Below are 12,476 nucleotides of genomic sequence, written 5' to 3'. Positions count from 1 at the left end.
CTAAACTTTTCTTCAAAAGTCCAATATTCGCCTCGTTTGTTTTGATATATTGCTCCATTTTTAATTGGTATAGATAAAATATACGTAACGTACGTGATTCCACAACAAAAACAATTACACTTGTGATGCTGTTACCGTGCCTAAATTGTTATAAAAGAACAACGTTCCTTTATGTTACTTGAAGTGCTATTAACCAAAATCATAAATAAACCGAAATGTAAACATTTTGATAATATTCAAATATGTGCGCTGCACACTTCATTCCATTATACGCTAGCTTAACAAGTCAACAGTGAATTAAAACAAAATTCAAGCCATTTCAAATTATTCAGCTTTAAGATATATTTAAATAGCAAAATAATATATATTTAGCATCATCATCATTATCTAAATCACATTTTATTAAACATTTTGCCCTTTGTTTTATACATACTTGTGTTGTGGTGGAGATACGTGGAGTGAATGAATCAATGGATTATTGATTCATTCACTCCGCGTTTGACGTATATATTTGATAATTTTTGCTTATACTCTGTAGATACTAATTAAATCAGGGACTATTTTCGGTACTAGATAATCCTTGGTTGGTCTTGGATTTGTAATAAGAATGAATTTTAGTCCGAGTACTAACTTTAATAACATAACAAACCTAGACTTTTTAGTCTTGGTTTAAACCCAGTACTAAGCTATCTTTTTGTAATAAGGCGGAAGAACTCATTACACTAAAATGATTTTGTTTTTTTTTTTCACTATAGGAAGCTACATTACCCGTGAGTGGTATGAGCTACTTTTTATCCCGAGAAACTATTTATCTCGACATTCTTTATCAGGCAGGCGGACTCGCAGGCAATAGACAGTGTATTATAAATTTCGAAAAAGATTAAAAAAATACAGTTAGCGCACCGTTTTGCTGCAGAACACTTTAATCAGTTTAACCGTATATTTAATCTCCGAAAATGCACAAATTTATTCACTAGTTGCACCTCTATCTACCCTTAACAAATACAGACTTATAAAGTGACTTAATCTTTTAAACAATTACTTAAGTCCATTGTTATGCATTTAATTGTGCTAACTCCGTCTAGTTGACTATTCAAATTGCTTGTTAAATAACTTAAAGTTACCGCCGTTGCAACGAGCCATTCGATACATCTACGTGCAGGCTCAGGGCCGTGATACAACCGAGTGATATTAGATGGAAATCAGTGTTTTGAGGAAAAGAAAGTCTTATAGGATCACTTTTGTCTGTATGTTTGTCAAGACCCTTTTTATATGAAACACTTAAAGCTATCATGTTAAAATTGATATCAATTACTTGAGTCGACGGTCTCTTTCAGCTGTGAAAATATTAAGAAGTAAGTCAACGTGATCAAAAGATTTTGGACTGTATGTTGCATATTTTCTCATATTTTGCAATTTTACGAGGGAACCAACATCTATAAGGTATTTTCCGTTGACCTAGAATCATGAAATTTACCAAGAAATCTTACAGTCCACTTATACGCACATACTTACGCTTTATTCCCGAAGGGCAGGTAGAGACGCAACAGGTGCACTTACTTTCACCGCGCGTATTCCATGCCATGATGTGATAGGGGGTGAGTCTATCGCCGTATTGAGTATAAATTCCAGATTTCGGACTGATGCTGAGCCGAAATCTAATACTTTGTCCTACCCGGGATTCGAACCCGGCCCACAGCGGTGGTAGTACTGCGCACGCAATACAACTACACCACGGAGGGAGTCTATATAGTATAGCTATAGTATAAACTATAAAGCTAATTTAAAAATGACACGACACTGACCCTGCTCTATCCCTGATCGTGCGAGTCGGACCAGCCTACTTCTTTGTTGGAGTTGGTGTGAAGTTGTGCAGACGCCGGGAGGTGTGATTGTGTTCATTATTCAGCTTTCAGGCACATTAGATGGAGGCGAAGAAACTTCAAGATGAGGGCGTGGTTCCGATAGAATTTTATATTATACAATAAGCCGAGATTTTGTCCAGTAGTGAGGAATAATCATATCACTTCATTCAATACTTTCTAGATCCCACTCCACTTACCATCAGGACTATTACTGTCACTTTTATATCGCGTTCTGGGATCAGCCTGTGTAAATCCAGTTCCAATAGGCCGGCATAAACGTGTCGACTGTCGAGGGGTAATCATCCCTCGTCAGTCGACACTCTATTGGACCCCATTCTATTTACCATCAGGTGCACCGGGGTAACTTTACGTGTATTTAAATACACAATATACAAGAATTTTTACAATATGTTTCTCTCTCCAGTTAGTCCCTCATTTTTGAGGATCGTGATCTATTATCTTCATAATAATATCGCTCAATCGGCTTCGGTCTTCTGCCTGACGCAGTGCTGCTTAATGGAGACATTCAACGCATAGGAAACCTGGTCTATCCATCTTTTGAGGTTTCGTCCTCGTAGTATGTTCTGATAAAATAGTATGTTTAAATCCAAAAGTGAAATAGCCGGCAGGAGTCGACCGCATCGAACCTTCGAATTTTAGATATCTGACATTCTTAGTAAAGGCCGGGTCAAAAGTACCCTGAACCGGCGGGAATACATGAAAGGATTGATGAAGGTGGAGGAAGCGAGAGAAGTATGCCAGAATCATGCAAAGTGACATGCCATAGTCTACCCCTACAGGATAAACTCGTGTTACTATGTACGTAAGTATGTAATCCAAAAGTTAGTTTAACTGTCTGTTTATTATTTTTAATTATATTACCAGTTCTGTTTTAATATTATCCTATAGCTGTAGACGGAGTTTTTTTTACCTAATTCGGACCGTCTACCACGCTGGCCTAGTGTGAGTTGGCATTTAAAATTACCTGGATTCGATTGCTGTCTACACAATTTCATTAGTTAAAACAAGCGGCCGGTGTTCGCCGCTGATCAGTTTGCTAACTGCGAGCCTGTCCAAAATTAGGTCTACAATATTAAAACAATGTATAACAAATATTCTGTTGAATATTTAGGTCTGTGGGTAAATGTGAGACGGATTCATGATCGTCAACGTCAACTTTTTTTTGAAGCTTTAATCCTTTTGGCGCTTTGGGGAAAAACTATGACAGTAATTTTTTTTATCTTCCTCGGCAAAGACTATACTACGTCTAATCTTAAGGGACTTTTATTCATTAGTCAGCGGTATATTAGGAATGCCTAATAATTTTTTATCGTTCCATCTTAAAGGGTCTGGTAAATTTCATATCCACCCGGATAGCGGACACTGTACATAAGGTGGTAAAACTCGCTATAGTGGCCCGCAAAAGTATGTCGCGTTTCGGGATCAGACCGGTATGATTGTGTCGACTGTCGAGTAAACAAAATTGTAGCAGCCACTGAAAGTGTGCTAGGGCTGAGCGGACCCTCTGCGGGAGCTCCTTAAGAATATTGGTCATAACACTTCCAATTATGGATATGCGCCTTTAATTCTATTCTGTAAAGCCGAATATCAAATAATCGATGAAAACAGATGTCATACAAAACACGACCTCCACCTATAAAAAGTTTGGGCACGACTAATCTACCGATCCTACAACTAAATGTAAACTTCATTCAATTTAATACAACTTGAATCTGATTGACACGAAGGTCGGCCGTGTCATAACATAACTGAACGTCGACGTGACTGCACGTATTACTACGACGTCTGACGACGGTGACACGACCCCAACTAATTGCTGTGACGGAATTACCAACAATCCGATGAATAAGGACATTGTCTTAAATTGAATTATGCCTAAAAGTAATTGGTTTGTGGTAATAAGTAGGTGCTACTTTTATAGGGCATTGATGTTTTGTTGATCCAATATTAGACAGTTCAGCACAATACTAGCGACCGTCATACGCTGCTACTGGTTACGTCTTTTGTCGATCCAGTGTTGCCAGATGTCTGCTTAGCGTTACCCCTAAATTGAGTAAAAAAAAACCCCCAATATAATGGTTTTCGATAAAACTCCTCCAGTAATAATTGAGTGCGTGCCCAAAAAAACGTTCTTTACACAAGTAATACAGTATATTTCACCTACGGTGCAGTTAATTTCTTATTCCCAAATATTCCATCGTCTCAAATTTCCCCCATGTTGTTATAATGCCCACAAATTTGGGAAGAACCCCACATCGAGCAACTGTGTATCGATCTACATAACACTTCCATTACGTTTTACTCAACATCAAGTAAAATAATATTATGTAGTCTGACAAATAACACACACACACGCACACTTTTCGTCAAGTGTGTTCTATCCCATGGTGTGATAGGGGGCGAACCTATCGCCATATCGGGCAATCGGCCTGACAAATTACATACACTGAAATCCATAACTCTAATGTAACTATCAAATGTAACTACTGGACATAATAAGACTTAACATCTCAAGTCTCAGGATGGCGAGCGCAGTGGAATACCAAACAATACTTTGTAATTCAAGGTGTTAGATGGTGTTTCTACTGTTTATGGGCGGTCGTATCGCTTCATCAGGCGAACGGCAAGCTCATCTCGTCATTCAAACAAACAAAAAAGATTCCCTTTAAACCTTACTACATTTAAAACTCCATCAATTCATCAGCCCATGGCTGCAATCTGCTCCAAATAATTTATTCTTTTCGCGCACAATGGTTTAAAAATAAAACACGTGCAGCCCACATATCCGCAGATAAAGCGTTTTGTTGTCAAAAATGTATATGAAACTAAAATGTTTGTTTGTATATATATTCTATGGAAACATTATGATTCTGTATATTCTTGAGCTAATGGAAGATATTTTATGCCTGAGTGGTGTGGGTTTTGAATCATTTGAATAGACTTTTACGCGAGTTTTCAATGATCACGCAAACACAACAGCGGGGTAGTTAGAGTGAAAAGTGTCGACTGACGAGAGATGATTATCCCTCGCCAGCCGAAACAGTTATGCTGACCGTCTGAAACCGTATATACATAGGCTGATCCCATCGCACTTTTTTATGTCTACATTTTGTTATGTATGTATGTTGTAGTTTACTTATGTATTACAAATAACTGAATATTAATTTGACAGTCGCTATATGCGGGTTTTACACCTTCAGTCTTATCTATAAAAAAATCCCAAAGCTATGTTTAGTTAAAACACAAATTTACTCGATCAGCTGTAAGTCAAAACCAGCCATCTTGCCTCTTAATAAGGTTTAAACTAGGAAACCGATGATGTTTTTGACAGCTATTTAAGCAATTCTTAATCATCTCTTAACGCTAAAACAAGTAAGACTGCTTATGTTTATAGGAAAGTTGTAAAATAAAATAAAATTCCAAACCGTACGCGCATGTAGCCACAAGCGAAAGCCAGTTTTTAACAACCGAACGAATCTATTGTCGGCTGTGAAATATTAAAAATAAAATCTGCAAAAGCTATAAGCTGTATTGATTACTATTTCGGATTACAATAAATATTGGCGGGAAAATTAACACGCTGGCAACTTTTTAAAAGGTAAAAGCTTTATTTCTTAAATTTGTAAAAGCAATAAGCAGTGGTAAAAGGATAAATATTTTACATTTGATGCGTTGATTTGTGGTGGCTGATCTTAAATTGTATTTCTGACTAGGTGTGGACCGCGGCTTCGTTCGTGTAAATAGAACGCTACAGAAGACTTTAAATCACTATAGCGATTCGAGCTTGACGTTCTCCTAATGGTAAGCGATACGACCGCCCATAAAAAGAAGAAATACATCCAACACCCCGAATTATAAAGTATTGTTTGGTATTCCACTGCGTTCGCCATCTTGAGACATGAGATGTTAAGTGTTATTATGTCCAGTAGTTACACTAGTTACAATGTCCTCCAAACCTGAACACGACGTTACCTACACACTGCTGCTTGGCGGCAGAAATAGACATTGCGGTGGCACCTACCCAGGCGGACTCTCACATAAGAAAGACCTACCACAAATATAAAAATCAGATTAAATATTCAAATATTTCCCACAGAAGCATTCATAGCATCATCAGAGCGAGCAGTGGACCGAGGCCCCAATTCCTAAAACTCCTTCTAACCGGGACCTGAGTCACATTAACAAAAGCAGCCCGTCATCCTTTATCACAACATTCAAAATCGATAATGCCACAATAATGCTCAGTACATGCTTACGACTGGAATCAAAGGTTCGTACCCTATCTAGTCTATGATCTCATAAGAAACAATGTGCGCAGTAAGCACGTAAAGGCGTATTCACACGATTAATAAATTAAACAAAAACACGTCTTTATACCCGGAGGGGAAAGCAGAGGCAACCATAGCATCCACTTCTTGTCATGTGTGCTTCGTCCCAAGATAGGAGATTTGCAATATCGGGTACAAATTTTAGATTCAGGGCTGATACTGACCAGTAACCGAATATCACTGATCGATTCGGAATTTGGACCCGGGACTTCAGAGCGGTGTCGTACCGCGCACGCAATAAAATTAAGCTATAGAGGCATGTATAAACAAAACAAAATACAGTAAAATACTCGTAGCCCAATTTCGGCTGTAGTCAATTACTCAGGAGATACTATAGTGTACAAGTGCGCAAAACAGGTGCATTCTCTGTTCCTTTTCTCTGAAATCTGATGAGACGGCATTATATGACCAATGAGGGATCTGGAAAAGGATCAATGGATTTACGTGCTTTCCAATAGTTCTTGCATGACTACAAGTTACGATCTAATAATTTTACGTCATGATTTTGATCGACTGAGATCTGAAAACGGGAACTTTAACCTACATTATTAACTATACTGCTGTTTTTGCTTGCAGTTCCGCCCGCTTTTTTTGGAGATAAATATTTTCTAAGATAAGAGGTAGCCTGTTCCGCTCAGGAGTAATGTAGCTTCCTATAAGTGAAAGCAAATCCAAATTAGTTCAGTACTTCTTGAGATTAGCGTGTTCCAACACACAAACTCTTCAGCGTTATATATTACCTAGCGACCCGCCCCGGCTTCGCACGGGTGCAATGCTGATACTAAATACACTACAGAAAAACTGTGAACGTTGTATATAAAAACATAGCGGCCCGCTCTGGCTTCGCACGGGTATAACATAACATAATAACAGTATTTCTCCACTATTTTATGGATGTTATTATACATATAAACCTTCCTCTTGAATCACTCTATCTATTAAAAAAAAACGCATCAAAATCCGTTGCGTAATTATAAGATTTAAATATACAAAGGGACATAGGGACAGAGAAAGCGACTTTGTTTTATACTATGTAGTGATATAGATTTTGCTACGGTCTATTAATAATTGTAGCCCTCACCATAATGCGTGCGACACGCTCGTCCCGTCGTTGAGCTGTTTGAATAAACTCTTAATAAAAATCGTTGACATGTGCCTACACCCTTACACGCTTAAAATATTTGCGTATTGAATACAAATTACGCGCTGACAGATTTATTTTATTTCTTTTTATTTTGGAAATAAACTGATTTTCGTAAAAGTATTTTGGAATTTATAAATATAAGAATAGTGACTGTAAATAATATACTAATGATACTCTTTAAAAAATAATATTTCAGACTGTATTTTTAAAATAGCTATTTCTCAAAACTCGTTTCGCATAAAAGAACTTCTGCGGAATAGCATTTTTTTTTTACTTTATGCCTGCACGCCAGTGACCCCACTGCACCTAATGGAGAGTGGAGTAGGTTCCAATAGAATGTCGTCTGACGAGAGATGACTACCCTTCGGCAGTCGACACAGTTACGCCGGCCTGTTGGAACCGGATATACACAGGCTGGTCTCGGAACGCGACACACTTACGTCGACCACTATGGCGGATTTTAACACCTTGTGTACGGTGGTCGCTATCCGGGCGGATATAAAACATATCCTATCATATATCCTACTATTAGGTGGGAATAAAAATAATATTGTAGTAATCCGAAACATGGCCATCTGTGTGCCAAATTTCTTCCAAATCTGTTCAACGGTTTTTGTGTTTACTTCCAATAAACATCCAAACATTTTTGCATAATTTTGCGTTAATATTAGTATTATGTAAGAACTAAAATGTGAAGTATAGAAAAACCACATGATAAAGCGTATAAAATTATGGAACAATTTATTATTATATGTTCTAAGAATACTTAAGTGCTTTGTTTTTCTTGTTATAATGTACGCGCTTTCCCCAGCTTCGGAATATAAAAGTAATAAAAACTAAATTATGTAATGGTGGACATATTTTATAACGTAAGCGTTAAAGGAGTAAGTGGTCAATTGATATTAAATGTTCTGTATCCATGAGTAAATAATTTTAAGCATAATCAAATTTTTTCATGATTTCTGACGATTGTGCACTCATATGAAATATTAAATTAATGTATTTCTTATTTTAAGAGCATATAAGTGAACTGCTCTAAACAACAATGAAAAAAGCAATTGTTTTTTTTTCCTCTCTTTATCATCTAATCTTTACCTTAAATTTATTTTGAAAAGAGCAACACCAGAGTTTCTTGCCCGTTCTTCTCTAGTAACTGCTTTCCGAACTAGTGGTGGAGTTAATATTGACGGAATCTAAATAATGTATAACATTTTACGGATTCAAATAAATCATTTTATATAATTTCATAAACCACTATAATACCGGAAGAGTTGTATAGTCATTTTGATATTTTTAAATAACATAAAAATAACACTTTATAGTATACTTGAACCGTAGAAGTAAAGATTGTATGTTTCGAACAAAATAAATATCAATAAAAAGTAAATTGACACGCCCTGACTCTTTTGATATACGGGAATTGTAAAGTTATGCTACTGCATGTACTTGCTACTGATGGTAAGTGGAATGGGGTCCAATGGAGTGTCGACTCGTGAGAGATGATTACCTGTAGTCAGAAGACAGACAATATTACATTACGCCCTAATGCCACTACAACTACTCTAAAAGAATTCGTCGCAGCGGCAGCCTCTCACTTTGATACAAATTCAGTCACGCACACGCCATATTCGTATTAAACTATAAAAGGACCAAAAAATTTGAATGGTAAAACTGGAATTTTTGGTGAAAATATTTCTTGTTCATTGATCACTTTTGGTACAATGTCAGCAGATATGAAGACGAGTTTGGTCTCATTTATTATCGCAATGTCAATATGATAATAATAATATCAGCTCTGTATTATATACTTGCCCACTGCTGAGCACGGGCCTCTTCTACTACTGAGAAGGGTTAGGTCTTAGTCCACCACACTGGCCTAGTGCGGGTTGGTATACTTCACACACACACGAAAATTCCTAATAGAGTATTTCTCAGGTATGCAGGTTTCCCCATGATGTTTTCCTTCACCGGTAAAGCAAGCGATAATTGACAAAGAATACACACATAACTTTATAGAAAAGTCAGAGGTGTATCCACTTAGGTTTTGAACTTGCGGACATTCGTCTCGGCAGTCCGTTCCACAACCAACTAGGCTATCAGGCACTCGCGCATGTCAATACAAACCTATATTTTATTTAGTCGAGAGAAAATCCCATTTACAATGACTTATACAAACCCATTTTTGGGAATTCAATAACCTAATTATCACTTTTATAATTCTAGCATTTCCCTCGCGGCTCCGTCCGCGTCAAAAAGTTTTCCGGGATAAAAGTCCCGCTATAATTTTCCCGGGATAACAGCCTATGTCTTTCCCAAGGGTCTTAAACTATATCCATACCTTTCATCGATATTGTTTCAGTAGTTCATTTGTTAAAGCGTAAAGGAGAGAGTTATTTTCGCATTTGAAATATACATATACATTATATCAGCCCTGTATTATATACATCCCTCCCTATGCTCGGCTTTCTCGCCTATTGAGTTAGGCCTTAGTCCACCACGCTGGCCTAGTGCGGGCAAACTTTATATATCCTCGAAATACTTAGAGCAAGCGATAAAAGACAGAAAATACACGTAATTTTAAAAATTTAAATTAAACTAATTTTGGGATTCTATCGCGGTTAGTATTTTATTCTTCTCCCAACGTTTCGAAGACTTTACAGCCTTCATGGTCACGGGGGGGACTGAGGTGTTGTTCATCCGTAAAGTCAAAGTTACAATATCTACCTAGGTACCTAGGTAGATATTGTACTAACCGCGATAGAATCCGAAAATTAGTTTAATTTCAATGTCTAACATTCGCGTAAACATAAGAAATCATAACTTTGTAAAGTCAAAGTTGGCTTGATTTTAAACCTTGCCCTTCGTCTCAGCAATCCTCTCCATCCCCAACGAAGGAATCTCCACTTACATCATTATAATTATAAACATCGCCTCTAGATAGTACTAAATTTATAATTCAACCAAAATCTAGACTAATAAACAATAACTACATCTAAAATGTTAACAAAAGTGTCGTAAACACGTCCCGTCAACACTACTTTGATGGTCGTGGGATAAACAAGCCCAGGGTCCCTCAGGAGCGAAGTTAAATTAGCTAAGTTTTAGGCAGACGTCATTTAAGCCGGCTTGCTTATTCGGTAGTTATTTAATTATGGATTTTGTAATCGGAGGTACGGCTTAGACTTACTTAAAGGTCATTTTACTTGAGTACTGATGGTTGGTTGTTTGTTGGCCAAATCATCTGGGGTTGTATGCTAAATAAACCCACTGCTGCTTGGCGGCAGAAATAGACATTTCGGTGGTATCTACCCAGGCGGACTCTCACATATGAGAGATCTACCACCAGTTAAAGTCTGATGCATTATTGAAATAACTTACCGTGTACAATTATAATTACGCCACTGAAGCAGTGTGTGAATTAATTAATAAGGCTGGCTTGGACCTTGTTGAGACTAGACGAAATTTCTGTGCTTTCCGGCGTTCTTGCCATGCCTATTGTAATTAAATCTAACAGCTCATGTGATAGGACCCTTTTAATTTTTATCCGTGGTGCTTTACAATTGGCTTATCTAGTTTAACTATCCTTGAGGTTAAAATGCCTACTTAGTTCATTATTTTATCTCCCGCTTTGCTATGGAGAGAAGTGGACAATTAATATTTACAACTCCTCCCTATTTTTCTATTTAATTTCGTTGCGGGATAATGACATAATAGTTTTCCCTGAGACTCGCCGAGCTTCACTGCTCGGTGTAATAAAATGCGTGTCACTGCTGATCCTGGCTTATAGGAGTTGTCAGTCAATCAACAGTGTATGCATTGTTGTGTTCCGGTTTGAATGACATTGTAGCCAGTGTAATTGCTGGGTATTATGAGACTTAACATCTAATGTCTCAAGGTGATGATTGCATTGGAATACCACGCAGTAAATGTAATTCAATGTTTCTGATTATCTTGTCAGCCGATATGTAAAGCTAAGAATAGAAAGTAATTTAAAGAATAAAGTTGACAGCCTTATGGATATAAACAGTAGCAACATCACAACTGTTCTTATATGGTCTTGACAAATTAAAGTAAAATTAAAATGCAATAACAAACAGCTTATTGCCATCCACTGTTTAAGGTAGAATTCCTTAAGTGAATGCCAACCATTACGTTCTTATGCAGCTCGCACCCATCCCCAAATAATCTACAGATCTTTAATGTGTTTGGAGTAATTGGCATAACTGAATTATCCTATCCTACTAATATTATAAATGCGAAAGTTTGTGAGGATGGATGTATGGATGTATGTATGTTCGTTCCTCTTTCACGAAAAAACTACTGAATGAATTTAGATAAAACTTTACAGTAATATTGGTTATACATCAGAATAAAAAATAGGATACAAGTTATTGATTTTGTATAATTTGGTCATAATATAACGATGCATATCAAGTGAGTCGGGTAAAAAAAATATCCCGTAAAACTCGTACACGCGCGCGAAGTTGCGAGCAAAAGCTAGTTTATTACATGGCAGCATTCGAAGTTAACATATTTATTCTTTCCGAGATTATAATATGGTTCAAATAATGTTGCAATACGAAATTAAAAGATTTGATTTGCTTGGTTTACACTAAAACACTACTTGATAAATTTTGTGAAACATCTATTTATAAATTACTGATTACTTTGTCTTTAAAATGGTCTTAGTCGTCTCTATTGTAAGGTATTCGATACATTTTCAAATATAATGCAGAGCGTAGCCAGCGTAGCTGAGGTGTCAACCCCTAGGAAAACAAAAAAAAATATTTGTTTATAGAAAAAAATATATATATATGCGGTAGTATTTTTTTTTATTCGATCAAATTCCTGTCCATTCTCATGTCGACTTCAAAACCAATACTATGCAAGTATTCATATTTTTATACTGTTATTTTTAGTTGCATATCTGATGAAAGTGAATACAAACTATGTTAATACGATTTGCATATTTCATATCTCAATTCTGGTTTAAAACGTTTTTAACAATGTCGTGTAGCTTGTTATTGTTGAATATTTTGTTTTAGTGGTTGAAAGTAAAGCCTTGTTGTAAAAGAGTATAGGTATAAAATAGCCCGGCAAAACTGTTAGTCCACGCTA

Source organism: Manduca sexta, chromosome 5 (genome assembly GCF_014839805.1).
Source record: "Manduca sexta isolate Smith_Timp_Sample1 chromosome 5, JHU_Msex_v1.0, whole genome shotgun sequence".
Classification (NCBI taxonomy): Eukaryota; Metazoa; Arthropoda; class Insecta; order Lepidoptera; family Sphingidae; genus Manduca; species Manduca sexta.
Note: the sequence above shows the minus strand (reverse complement) of the source record.